We start from the raw sequence: 15268 nt of genomic DNA, 5'->3' as shown, positions 1-15268 counted from the left end.
TTACGCTTGCTATCAACCATATTGTTGCCAATACACGTGAATAAAGATGCGAATTAAATATTTTGCACTGTGAATGGCAACACTGAGTGGCATTTCATCAATTGTGATGTCATCGGCAGAAGCCGTAAACAATGAAAGCGCTCCGATTTAAGTAATTTTTTAAAAATATTAAACGTAAAAATTTTTTTTCAAAAAATGATCAGATTCTATGTTTTTAAGCATGCTCTTTCAGAAAAAAATACTTCTAAAATTTTGGAAACGACCCCATTGAATACTTGTAGTTCTTGTCAGCTCTTGATGCTATTTTCTGTGTATGTTAAACAAAATTCAAAAAAGTAATACAAATTAATCTGCACATGAAAAAGCAATCAAGTAGCCAAATCAAACTTCTAAACTTTTCTACTTCAAATGTCTAGTACTAATAATAGTCTTCCTAAAAATAAAATGATTATGAGGGAGAAAAAATCAAGGTTTCTCCAACGAAAATCGTCGTTTTTCATTACCACTCTTTCTCTAAAGTATCTACATTAGAATACTATTGCAATTAAAGCTAAACTTTCCTAATACGTTGCTTAAATGACTATCTGTAGTAGAGGTAATTACGGAAATCCTATGCTCTTCTGACTATTGACGCCGATTACTCTAGTGGAGTAGAAAAAGGATCATAATTAAAACTCTCCTCCAAGAGCGTTTTTCGTTTTGCAATTATTTAAAAAGAAGAACGAAAGCTGTTAGAGCCGTATTTAATTTGTAATAATCCCTCAAACGTTTGGGTGTGGTACCTCATCTGCTTATCGTATCTCGCCAGTAAAAGCGCTTAGAATTATGAAACGCGTCTAACGTTATTTGGCGAAGTTTTACATTCAGGATTATTCGACAAACCGCTTTTCGTTCATAATACAGAGGAACCCCGATTTTACGTATTCCGTCGGACTAGTGATGAAAAAGACACCAAGAAGGAAAATAAAATCTTGCGTGGGTTAAAAAACTATTTTTTTTTTAAAGTAACTTCTCCTCTGGAGTTGTGGAAGAAATTTGTAATTTGTACTTTTTTTTGAGCAATCACGATTGCTTATTGTTCTCATTTGACCATTTTTGGCGCGGCTGCTCCGGTTTTGAGGTATCCGCTTCTCCTGGTCGGAGGCGTCCATGTCCTACACACACGCACGTTCACACACATACACACACACGACTTCACACACATACACTCACACACGCCTACGTGCATACACACAGGTCTACGCACACACACAACTATGCACACGTAACCGCCCAGGAGGAGAAGCAGGCTTGGGGGGGATAGGAGCCGTTTCTAGAAACAATAACTCCAATGAGTAGGGTCCTGTCTCAGTTCGTGATTGCGAAAAACATAATTTGGATTCAAAATTTCAGAATTCAAATTAATTTTCTTTTTTTTTTTTTTCAAGATTCTTTTCATTTATAGCGCGTACTGTACCGGGGGTATCCACAGGGGGGGGGGATTATGGCGCAGGTTGCGCCATCAAAAGTTTTCAGAGGGATTTTTTTTTCAATTTATTTATTTAAATTCATTTTTTGATTTCAAATTTAAATTATTTATTTTATTTTATTTCATTTATTTATTTAGTTTGTGTGTGTGTATGTGTATGTCATTCGCGGTAGCGCAGAATTTTTCTAATAAAATAATAATAATGATAATAATTAAAAATAAGTAAATAAGAAAATAAATAAATATTATTTTAAAAAAAAAATTTAATATTAATAAAAAAAAGGAAACTAAAAAATAAAAAGGAAAATGAGGTTGAGATTTGGGGGGGGGGGGATTTGCGCCATTGAACTTGGGGGGAGAGGCACCCCTGTTCTGTACTAACATTTTTTTGGAAAATTTTCTCCATAATTTTTATTAGCAAATAAAATTTGATTTAGAGTTGTGTGTGAGTGTTATAATTTGGGAACAAAATCAGTACGACGGAGTAGAAAGAACTCCAAAATGGCTTCAAGCAGCTTAAGAAATAAATTTTATACTGGAAAACAGATTCAGAAAAAAATACATGTGAGTCTTGTAGAGGAAATATGATTTAGATCTGTTTGTAGAAAAACTTATGTTGCGGAGGTTTTTTGAAAATGGTTTGCTTAAAGTCCGAAACATTTTAAATTTACCAGTATAGCATTCTTTGAGGACCAAATGTAATGACGTCGGAAGCGGAATAGCGTACGAAGCGGACGATGTAAAGTCGGGGTTCCACTACATTAGTATAGAGTGCACTGTGAAAACAATTCAGAAACGTTCCTGGAAAAAAAATGGGCAGCTGATGTGCCCAATTTCTGACAACATGCAAAAATGCAACAAATCTTGCAAAAAAAAAAAAAAAAAAGAGCGTTTTCCCATAAAAGTCAGAAACTTTCCTAAAATTATTCTGCAGTTTTTCTAAAGAATTCAGAAATGTCTATGGAACCTTCATAGAAAACTTAGGTAGTTTTAAAATAATCGATTGGTAGTTTCCTGATTTACCAAGAGAGCTCCAGAAGCAATATTGCAACCATGACTAAAGCTGAGACAGAATTGCAAGTAAGAATCAAACATCTCGCTTTGCCTGCAATTCTTGCAAAGCTACGGAATCCAGAGACTCATTCGCTCTCATTGGGAGCTTAATCAGTCTGGACAAGACGTAATCGAACTTCAGCCGATTCCTTCAATAAATACTCTCAGTTAATCTTTAAACTAGTAGCTTAAAATATTTTTCACAGCAACGAGAAGGCTCCCTCCGTGCAACTAGTAGTGATTCAGGAGTCTATTTGACAAAGATACTTAATTTTCACAGGTATTGGTGCAAATCTGTGAAATCCCGAAACGTCCCACGGATATAATCAACAACGTTTCGGATTTTGTTTTTTACAGTGTAGTCAGACCAGTAAATGAACTTTTAAGAACAGTTTTATTTTCAAAAATTCATAATATTTTTAAAACTAGCATTTGGTGTTTTTCATTTAAAACATTTTTGCGGATCTGTGTAATTATGTAAAAACAAAAACTGGAGAATCTTTTTTGGTTCTGCTTCAGGTTTTGGCGGATTTTCAAATTGAAAGTGGCACAACAACTTAATGAATGAACTTGCCTAATGGAGAAAACACAAATTTTTCTGATGGTTTCCTTCTTGCAATGGTGTTGTTTTCTTTAGTCTTGTTGTTTTCTGTAGTACTACTTTTTGTCATTGAAGTTGATAGAATGAGCAAAAAAAAAAAAAATACATATATACGAACGTGGACACAGAAAATACTTTCATTTTCCCAACAGTTACTTTTAAATTAACTTTTTAAAATGTCCGATTTTTCAAACAAGGTGTGGTCCTTATGACGTCACAAATGATGTGCTTTGGCGCATTCCACTGGCGGGCTGAATGTTTACGCTTGCTGTCTACCGCGTTTCGAAATTATGATAATTCAGAAGCGAATTATATATTGCGCTCTGCGCTTGCTATCAACCATATCGTTGCTACCTACATATGAGTAAAGAAGTGAATTAAATATTGTGCTCTGCGCTAATGGCAACAATGAATGGCAGTTCATCGTTTGTGATGTCATGTACAGAAACGTAAAAAATAAAATTGAGTCTGTGCACCGATTTAAATTAAAAAATAATAAACTTTGTTAAATTATTTACAAAATGGTCAAATTTTATGTTTTGAAACATGCTTTGTCAAAAAAAAAAAACTTTTAAAATTTAGGAAACCACCCCATTGCGTAAAAGGAAGTTACTGCTGCCAATTTATCTGCGAGAAAACTTTTGAAATCTTATTTAAAAGTAAAAAATTTGAAAAGTAAAATTTAGCTGTTCATTCACTAGACATGCTCATTCTTTTGTAAGTATTTGCAGCTTTTAACCTCAGAATTTTTATTTTTTATTATTTAGAGCATTGATTACATTGCGGTCGGTCGTCTTGTCTAGTGGTCAGAGACGTCTGACTGTGGATGAGGAGGTTCCGGGTTCAAATCCTGGCTCGTGCGTGGATGCACTTTCCTGTCTTTCTCCTTTTTTTCTTAACCCCCGACGCTCAAAGGAACGGGGGTTACAAGTTTTACGCGTCTGTGTATCTGTATGTATGTGTATTTGTTTGTGGTACTCTAGTGCCTAAACGGATGGACCGATTTTGAAAAAAAAAAATTTTTGTTCGAAAGGATAGTTGATCGAGAGTGTTCTTAGCTATATTGCGTCTTCGGATAACATTAATTAACGAAGATATTAATTGAATAACCCCTAAAAGGTTTTACACAATTTGTGCAGTGAAAACATAAAAACTTTTAAAAAAAAGTACCAAAATAAAGAGTAATTATTTCTGCGTCTGATAGAATGTGTTTAGAACTTCCATGTTATATAGGATTCGAATTATAACTTTTTTTAAAGCAGATTTTAAATACGGCTAAGCCTTTATTTACGCGATTGGTAACCGAATTCATTGTTGGCCGACAAGGAAATTAAACGCAATGATTTAAAATTTGTACCTGCTGCCAGTTTCTATTTGTCAACAAATAAAATACATGTAATTTATTTTTAGAAGGCATTTAATGGTTTTCAATTTTCCCTCTTGATTTTGCATTTGTGACCCAGTCGGGAGTTTTTTAATTTTCTAATTTTAGTTACTTGTTGTCAAAATGTTTTGTTCTGCTGTGAATGGTTGCCTATGTCTACCTCAGAATAAGTCCTCATGGCATGAGTGTGCTGTGGAAGCCGGACTTCAAGCCAAATAACGGTGCAGTTGAAAAGTAAAGCAGCACACCCCTAATTGCCAGTCAGCCTTGCACAAGAAAACAACAATTACATTTCGACATGAAAGATGCGTTTTTTAATGAAATCATTTCGAATGATTTTGAAAATAGCTATGATCTTAATCTGCCATTTTTTTACTGCGTCAATCGTATTCTTAATCCTCATTTCATAAACAACTTTAACGATTACTAAACTTTCTGACTAGCCTGCTCTGAATCATGTACACAAGTAACCAAACGTACATCCGTGACTAACTAATTTTACATTCGCGCCGACTAGTCTGTATTTCCACGCGTTACATATGCATGAGTCTTAATTATTATAACCAGAAATGCTATTCTTCCTTTAAATGTTTTCTACTTGAGACCCAGCCTGGCAAGTAAATATATATTATGTAAATATATTCTGACTTTCACTTTTATAAATATTTTCAGTAAGTATCCGAGCTTTCTTCCGCACTGATAAAAAAAAATTATTTGTGTTTTTGAGTGAATGCCATAAACATGATTCTTTTCTTTATGATGATAAAGTCAATCGATCCAATCATTTGGCTCATATCCCGCAATGATGTATTTGTTTCCTAGGCCCTTCGTGAATAATTAAGCATGACTTCGTGTGTTTTTGCAGGCACGACATTAGTGAGACCGAGAAATGCATTGTAAAAGCATCATAGACTGATTGGCTAAATGTACGCAGTTCCAGATAAAAAATACTAAATACATTTTTAGTCGCTTCTCTCACGCGATAGGTTACTCGAATTGTTTTAAGTTGTTTCCGTCCGCAGTTTACATTTTTTGAACTGAAACTTTTAATGCAAGGGCAAGGACATATACAAGGGAGGGTCGATGGGGCGATCGCCCCCTCCGTGAGCCGAGATACGGGAACATTTTTTAATGTATATTTTCGATATTAGTGATTTAAAAAGGCAATTCTACATACAGTAAAACCTGTCTACAACTATACTGTTGGAACCTAAAAAAATACTGTTATAGACAGGTTATCGTTATAGACAGTTTGATTATTTATGCTGATATTTTGCTGGGGGTCAATGAAAATATCCCTATAGACAGGTTTATTGTTATAGACGGTTTGTTATACACAGGTTATCGTTATAGACGGTTTGGTTATATACAGGTTATCGTTATAGACAGTTTGATTATTTATGCTGATATTTTGCTGAAGGTCAATGAAAATATCGCTATGGACAGGTTTATTGTTATAGACGATTTGTTATACACAGGTTTCACTGTAATATTCTATGGTGTTAGAAGAAAGAGAGCTCTTGCCCGGAATTATTCCAAACTGAATTTTGAAAACGCAATCGTAGCCCACCTCTTATATTACTCTAGAGATGGGAATTGGAACTTTCTAAAGGATTTTTTCGAAATTGAAATTCCAAAATCACAACTTTAGACGGTCTTAGATAATATTAAGGATAGGTTCAAAGGCTCACCTTGGATATTTTTTGAAACAAACACAACTGTAGGACACCTCTAATTACATAAGGTAAGCGATGTGGTTCAGTACACTCCAGCGAAAGTTACTAGAAATTGAAGTTCGAAAGAACAAAGAGTAAAAAACAATCTCCCTCGCCTTGAACATTTTCTGGATCCGCCCTTGTGCGAGGTCTTTGAAATTTTGATTCGCAAACTTTTTATGTGGCGGAAGTGACGTAGTTGCTTTGTAATTGTTGTCAAAAACAGTGAAAAACAATTGTGATTTTGAAGTTAAATTTCTTTCTTTTCTTAATTCGCAACTCCAATAAACTATAGGTGGCGCTGCAGCTTCTGTCTAATGGCGGATGAAAAAAGGCAAAACAAACAAATGCCGTAACTTATGACTTGCTTTGACGCTTAGTGAATAACAGTAATTTTTCATTTACATCACAAACTGTCTGAAGCCTGTAACTTACCCCAAAGAAAACGCGTGGAATAGAATGTTTTACTATTTTCTTTAGTATTGTTAATTACTGTGAGCGTATTCGAGCGCTGGAGTTGCGAATTGTTGGCAAAAACAGAAAAATGAATTATGAAAAATGATTAAAAATTTAATTTTTTGTTTATAAATTCTACAAATTAATTTCAAGGCTGAAGTTAAGCAAACCTAAACTAATTCCAGTCAAGTCATCAGTTTTAAGCGAAGGAGAGGTGTATGTAGAGGTAAACAGGGGGAATAGTAAGACAGCAACAATTTATTTTCTGTTTGAATAATTCGATCCTGGTGAAACTTTTGAAAAGTAAAGTCGACATACCGTGAACAATGTTATAGAAAAAAGTTTGCTTTCAAATATTTTGCAAGAAAAATAATGATGGTGAATTCCAGTGGTAACGGAAAGGGCAGTTTCACAAAAAAATTGATGAAGTTCTGTCTGTGAGCGTATCAAAATATATATTTTTTCAAAAACTCTTTCTCTCTTCATAGATTTTATACACATCAAAGTAAGTTACTAAAAAAGCCAAATCCAAGAATTTTTTGTCAGTAACTTTTTTAAAAAATCAAATTTAAGTGTCGATAACGGAAGGACATTTTTGCGACATGATTTTTACGCTATCATGTTCTCCCCAAAAGTTCAGCCATACTATGAAAGGGAAAATTCTATAAAAATTAGAGCACACACGGGAGTGTTGAATCATTATAATTTCACCTTTAGTTTTAAAAAAAATTCTTATTTTTAGCTTATGAATTATGTATTTGTTAAGGGTAACGGAAAGGACAGTAACGGAAGGACAAGAAGTCCAAAACAATTAAAACTTGGTAAATTTCCACTTCGAAACATTTATTTAGCTAATACAGCAGTCTGAAACAATGAAATCTAATGCCTGAGCCAACTGTTACAATAATGAATTCTTTAAATACTCAATAAGTTTATCATAATCCATGGAACATTTATCATCCTTCTCAGCAAACAGGAAGGCCATTTCCACATAATTACGCATTCTCAAACAAGATATTTCTATACCTTCACCTTCTATATGAAGTACCTGTGCGACATTGGTCCTTGTGAATTTCTTTCCCTTCCATCCAACTAGCAAAACTTGTCCAAACGTTAATGAATCCTTTGGCATATCTTTATATATTACTAGTGATACCCGCACGGCTTCGCCCGCAATAGAAAAATCAAAAGGTCTTTTGGTTCGCCTGTATATTTACAAATAATGTATAGTGAATTTTCTCGCCAGTTGGCTTGTACCGACATTACGGTTCCACGTTATGATAATTTCGTATCTCGCCAATTGGCTTGTGCCCATGTTACGGTTCCACGTTACGATAATTTCGTAATTTATGATACTTTTTTCTTAAAATTGGAATAAAAAAAGAACTACATCGAATTTTTGAAAAATCGCTTCGAGGTGCACACCCCCATGCTACATACTAACTTTGTGCCAAATTTCATGAAAATCGGCCGAACGGTTTAAGCGCTATGCGCGTCACAGACATCCTACGGACATCCTACAGACATCCAGACATCCAGACATCCTCCGGACAGAGAGACTTTCTGCTTTATTATTAGTAAAGAAGATGAATAGGTAAGCCGTTTCCTTTCGGTACCGATTTCTCCTCTGTTTATGAACCGATTTCTTGCATTCTTTTTTTGTTCGGTATCTATTGCCGAGTTTTAGTGTCATCAATAAAAAATTTGTAAATCGAACGCTAATTAACGGAGATATTAATAAAAAACGCATTTTCATCCTAAATGGCTATTTCTACGCGAACGGATGGTCCAATTTTTTCGAATTTGATATAGTTGGAAAAGTCTTTAAAAAACACTTCTAACGAAAAAATTGTCAGGGGCGCCCAAGGTCCAATAACCTAAATTCACTAGAAAAAAAGTTATAAGCGTTTTTTTAGTAAGCGAAACTCAAAAATTTTAATTTTATCTCCTTTCCATTGTTGAAATTCATTGTTGGAAGCGTGAAATATTAAGAGTCATTTTTTTTAAAGCTGGACAAAGTGAATGGGAGCCTGATAGTTGACACCTTCGATTTTCCTGAAACTTTCAGAATATGTTGCTAGTATTGTGATAAGACAAACTGTAGCTTCTTTCTTCTCAAATTTGACTTGTTGGCAATTCAGTGGAGGTCAAAGTTTAAGGACGTGAGAAAAAAGAGCTTAATATATGATTCCTTTGCTTCAAAACCAATAAGTGTACCAAGCCAATTTTTTTTTTTTTTTTTTGTGGATACTACTTGATACTAGGTACATGCTAGCCGAAATATTTTGGGTCGCTCATTCATGGCTTTGAGGGCAAAGGTCAATTGAAAATGCTATTTTTTTTACTTTTTTTGCCTTGTTTGGGCCCGGATATCTGCTAAAGCCGTGAGTAACCCTCGGAAATAAGTATATACCTAACTACTCACCACAGTATAGTACTAAGAAAAACATGAAATATCATGGGTTACTCTTTGCTTTAGTAGTTTAAACGGTCTCAAAGTCGATGATTTTTTAAAAATAGCCAAGTTTAGACGTCAATAACTCTGATCGCGACGCATCAACAACTTTGGGACACAGCTGTAGTTATAGTCCCAAGTGGTCTATTTTAAGGTCCAGGTTAGAAACCCATGGCAAGTAATAAACTTTTTTTAGTTATACGGCCTCAAAGTTGAAAATTTGAGCTATAATTTCATTTTTTTTTTTTCAATTCTCTATGATTGGTGAGTTAGTAACTTAGAAAAACATTTGTAATTACATTCAAAGTGATATAGTTTTAGACTCAGGCCAGAAAACTTTGGGATCTAATCATCTTGCTTAACACTTCGTCGGGCGCAATATGTTGTAGAACATGATCGGGCGCATTGAGCCTGGGAAGCACACTTTGATCTACTGATCTTTTACGCATGTTCACATTTTCTTACGAAAAAATTGTCAACTACAAACACCAAAGAATAGAAATAAAAGTTTTCCATGATTTTCGAATGTAACATAAGTTTATTTGAGAAAATGAATATACATTGATTGAAGCTATTGAGGTGGCGTGGCTAACTAAAGAATTCGAGCTGTGCCTAATAGATCAGTTGCGCCCGACGGAGTGTTAATTAAACGGTCTCACAAAAATGATAATTTTAACATAAAGTGTCAAGTTTCAACTAAGCTAATGCACGAAAACAAGACTTTCAAACACAGCTGTAATTGTGCTCCAAGTGATGTAGTTTTAGAATCTGCTTCATACCCATGACACTTTTAAAATTTCAAAAAAATATATTTTTAATTCGAACTTTTACTTGTTCAATATAGTTAATAGCACGTGTTGAGTTTTCTCCCTTTTCAAAATGTATTTCTGATTTTTTTAAAAGTTTCGTACTTTATTTTATAGATGGCAGCATTAAAATATATGTAAAACTTATAAAACCGGATAGTAGTGGCTGATGTAGCCATTTTAAACAAACAACACTGAACCGAAGCTTTGAAAGGCGGAGCATTCAAAACAAAATCTATCAACAACCAGCTTTTTTTAAATTTTTAGCAGAGAGAATGTTGGCCAGATATTGTGTAAAGGTAAGGTACTGCTTTTTTTATGTTAACCAACTATTTTTTCATTTAAGTAGTTTACAAGTACTAGTGTTCAAATAGTTGTACTATTTTAATGAGACTTAACACGTGGTTTAGTAAACAAACTGTATATAGTTTAACAAAATATGTTCAATTGAAAGTAAGGTAGACAAAAATTGATTCAAGTTTCAAAAAATAATCAATATAATTTTTTTCTCGTTAGTCAAATAAAATATTTTCTGAAAATTGTGGGCAAAGAATCAAGGTAGAAAATGTTTGAGACCTATTTTCGTGTTGATTTACTTTTTTTTCTTTTTTAACAGAAAAAAAACCACTGTATTAGTGGACCGCTATTGTTCAGGTCTGATATTTTACTTTACCCCTAAGTTGCATATGAGAAGTACAAAAAATATGCTTAGTGCACCAAACAAGGCCATCCTAAGTTCGTGACCTCATTTATGATTGACTACTCCAACTTTTGCACATTCATTAGATAACATATTTCCATGGAAAAAATATAATTTTCAATTACGTTTTCCTACACTGTTCTAAAAAAGAAAGGCAAATTGGCTAAACTAGGAACATTGGTCTCCAACTCTGAAAAAAAAAAACCTCCGAAAAGAAACCATTCCCTGTTGCCAATAGGATAGCATATTAAAACACATTTGACACGTTCAATAAACTTGTAAAAAAAAATCAAATTTCCTTCAGCGGAAAGGTGAAAGTACAATTGTCACATTTAAGACACTGATAAATTGGCATTTTATGATTTTTGGTCACTCAGCACAGTTCGTAGACATATGTTTAGCGTAGGCAAGACAGGATCATATCCTCCACCCCATCACCCGGTGTCCTAGTGAGGACACTGGGCTGATAAGGCTAACCATGACCTTAATGGGCAAAAATATGTTTTTCTAGGTTAAAAAATCAAAGGAAAAAGCAACGGTTCACAGCGGCATTTATGTTTTTTTAATTCTTCAACTACATAGATTGGGGTTCAAGAAAAATAAAGAACTATTTTTAAATACTTATAAACGACAGTTAACCATAACGAAACAAAATTTAAAATCACGCTGTCTTGACGTCATCTACATCAACTACATCACTTAGGGTATGATTACAACTGTTTTTTCGAAGTTACTAACTCATCAGTCATAGAGTAATTGAAAAAAAAAATAAGTTGAAATTATAGATCAAATTTTCAACTTTGAGACCGTGTAACTAAAAAAGTTTATTAGTTGCCATGGGTTTCTAACCTGGACCTTAAAATAGACCACTTCGACTATAACTACAGTTGTGTCCCAAAGTTGTTGATGCGTCGCGATCAGAGTTATTGACGTCTAAACTTGGCTATTTTTAAAAAATCATCGACTTTGAGACCGTTTAACTGCTAAAGCAAAGAGTAACCCTTGCTATTTCATGTTTTTCTTAGTACTATACTGTGGTGAGTAGTTAGGTATATACTTATTTTCGAGGGTTACTCACGGCTTTAGCAGATATCCGGGCCCAAACAGGGCAAAAAAAGTTTAAAAAATAGCATTTTCAATTGACCTTTGCCCTCAAAGCCATGAATGAGCGACCAAAATATTTCGGCTAGCATGTACCTAGTATCAAGTAGTATCCACATAAAAAAAATTGGCTTGCTACACCCATTGGTTTTGAAGCAAAGCAATCATATATTAAGCTTTTTTTTCTCACGTTCTTAAACTTTGACCTCTACTCAAGGGCAAACAAATCAGTTTTTTAAAAAAATAAACTTCACTTTTTCTTATCATAGTACCACTAACACATCCTGAAATTTTTACGAAAATCGAAGACATCAACTATCAAAAGTGTCCAAGCTTAAAAAAAATGACTCTTAAGTTTTAATTCATTTTTTAAACCGCTTTTTCTACACGAAAAATACATTTTAATGCTTCGAGCTTGGTATGGTTGGAAAGCTCGCAAAAAATGCTTTAAAGCACGTTTTAACCGGTTTACCGCGCGAAAATCGAAATCTGCTATCTTGACTAGAAACAGTGCTAGAAGCAATTAAAAGTTAGTGAAAATTCATTTTTATTTGTTTTTTCACGCGACATAGTTAGCGTGAAGAAATTGCTGCATAATATTGTGGTGTTGCCAATTCTCGCTTGAGCATAAAGAAATGAAACACTTGCATTTGTTTTTATTACTGAGGCTTTTTGGGTAACTACAGGCATTTAAAATACTTTCATTTTGATTATGTTTTTGCGATTTTAATATTTAAATAAATTATTTTACGTAGTGAGGGACGACTTTCAGTTCCAGCTCCCAATAATACCTGCATTCGCTATCACCACAAACAGATCTCAAGGTGAAACTTTTGATAAAATTGGCGTATTATTACGACGTCCAGTGCTTTCGCATGGACAACTACATGTTGAATGTCGACATGTAATTGTCCATGAGACAATTACATGTCGAATGAGTAGAGTTCGTTCATTTGACTGTTGGAAATTTTATATTTAACGGCAAGATCATGCCTACTTTTACAAAAAATTACAGAAGTTTTACGTATTAAGGGAGTTTTGCGGCATCATTTCACATTCAGAACAACTTCCATAATTGTGAAATTGGCGAACTTTATCCATTTTGGCATTAATGCCAAGACGAGAAATATTTTTCTTTTGCATTCGTAAAAAACGAATACAGAAATGTGTATCTGCAAGGAACTGACTACAAATGAAGTCCCTCTTTAAGGTGGGGTTCATTAAATTGTAACCGTTCGTGACAAGGCGGAGGAAATAAATGACAAGAGGAACATACAATTGGGAGAATGGGACATCAAGCTTTTTTTTATAAGAACGTTAATGGAAAACAGTGTGATATGTGGCAAAGGGAAGAGGGGTTATGTTGAAGTGTGAAACTTTGCGACAAAGGGGAGAGAGATCAAAAATTTTGAAAAGTGCATTTGTCAGTTTTCCCCTAAACCGTAAATAAATCACAAGCACGATTTTTTTTTAAATTACACTATTATTGCGACGTCCAGTGTTTTTGAATGGACAATTTTTACTGTAGCAAGTAAGATTCGTGTAGCAAGTAAGACGGTTTGGAACTTAATAATTCTAACAGCAAAGGTCAAGGCAACTTACTCAATAATATTAAACTTATTAAAAGAAGCATTGTTCATGCAGAAGTTTTACGTGTAATCTGAGTTTTGCAGGATCATTTCATTCGGGAAGATTTCGATAATTGTTAAATTGGCGGAAGTTCATCATCGATTGGCGTCAAATATTTGGCACCAATTGCAGCTCGAGAAATGGTTTTACTTTGCATACGAAAACGAAGAGTAGAAAAATGTATATTTGCATACGGTTGCCACAAAATAGGGGCTGTCCACGAATGAAGTCCCGCTTTAAGGTGGGGTTCACGAAATAGTAACAGTTTGTGACAAGTGAGAGGAAAGACATGACAAGAGGAGCATACAATGGGGAGAACGTGACAACAAGCCTGTTTTTAATAGGAACGTTTATGAAAAAAAGCGTGACATGTGACAAAGGGAAGAGGGGGTATAGTGAAGTGCAAAATATTGTGACAAAGGCGAGGGGAGAGGGTCGAAAATGTAGAGTTTGTTCATTTGATACTTGGAAATTTATATTTCTAATGACAAAGAATAAACTTACTTAATAATAGTAGACGTTTTATAAGTTTCATTGTTCACACAGAAGTTTTACGTATAAATTGAGTTTTGATGCTTCATTTCATACGGGGAGATTTCGAAAATTGGATAATTGGTGATTTTTATCCATTGGCGTCAACTTTTTTGTTTCTAATGCGAGCGCGAAAAATGTTTTTCCTTTGCATACGTAAACAAAGAGTAGTGAAATATTCATTTGCATAGGGTTAGCACAAAGCAACATGATATCCAAAATAAAATTATTCAAGCCAGCAATTTGTCGACCACACCAATTTCTCAATGGGGTTGTTTCCTTCAATCAAAAGTACTACTTTTAGTCACTGAAATAGATAGAATAAGGAAAAAAAAACTTTGAGCCAAAAAGAAAAAAAAACTTATATTTTCTCAACAGTTTTTTTTTTTTTTTTTAACTTTTTTGAATGTCCGATTTTGGAAATAAGGCGTGGTCTTTATGATGTTACTAGCAAAAATACCCGGCATTGCCTGGGTCAGTAATAATTGTAAGAAACAATCGCTACTTTCTTTCGTTTTCTGTTTTCACTGAAAGAACTCAAAACACACCGCTTTGAAGTGATTAAAAATCGAGCTTCTTCCTTACCCATAAAAGTAAAATAGCAATAAGTATAAAGAATCAACGAATATTCATTTAGAAACGAAAGCAATAATTTAAGCATATAAAAATTTGAAGAATTTCCAAAATAAGAACTAACAAAAACAAAGATCACTAAAAAAACCGTGTACTTTATTTAATTAAATAGCACACACACACAAAAGAAAAAAAAGCTCTCTACTATGTATCTTTAAGGGTGCAAAAAGTAGAGTTTCCAAATGTTTAAATGACTTTAAACTCATGTTTGCTCCGGAGAAGCCTTGATTCAAAATTTACATTATAATTACTTTTAATATTGCTGTTGTTAGGCAACGAATTTTTGTAACAGTGGATTTTATACAGAGCTCGAATACGCTACCTTGCGTTGGTTACCAATACTAAAGAAAAAGGTAAAACATTCCATTCTACGTGTTTTCTTTGGGGTAAATTACAGGCTTCAAGCAGTTTCTGGTGTAATGTAATTTCAGAAGAATAGAAAAGAAAGCTTTTCACAAACACGACGAAAAAATACTGTCATTCACTATGCGTCAAAGCAAGTTATAAGTTACGGCATTTGTTGGTTTTACCTATTTCATCCGCTATTAGACAGTGGCTGCTGCGCCCCCTATAGTTTATTGGAGTTCGAATTTAATCATTTAATGAGGAAGTTACATGAAATTTAATTTTTTTCACCATAACTTTTTAAAACTAAGTTTTCAAGGAATAAATTGTAAACTAATTTGCTCCCTGATAATGTTGCTACCTATGGTGGGAAATTGGTTAAAATCCGCCC

Source organism: Uloborus diversus, chromosome 8 (assembly GCF_026930045.1).
Source record: "Uloborus diversus isolate 005 chromosome 8, Udiv.v.3.1, whole genome shotgun sequence".
In the NCBI taxonomy this organism is placed as follows: domain Eukaryota; kingdom Metazoa; phylum Arthropoda; class Arachnida; order Araneae; family Uloboridae; genus Uloborus; species Uloborus diversus.
This window is presented reverse-complemented; position numbering follows the sequence as displayed.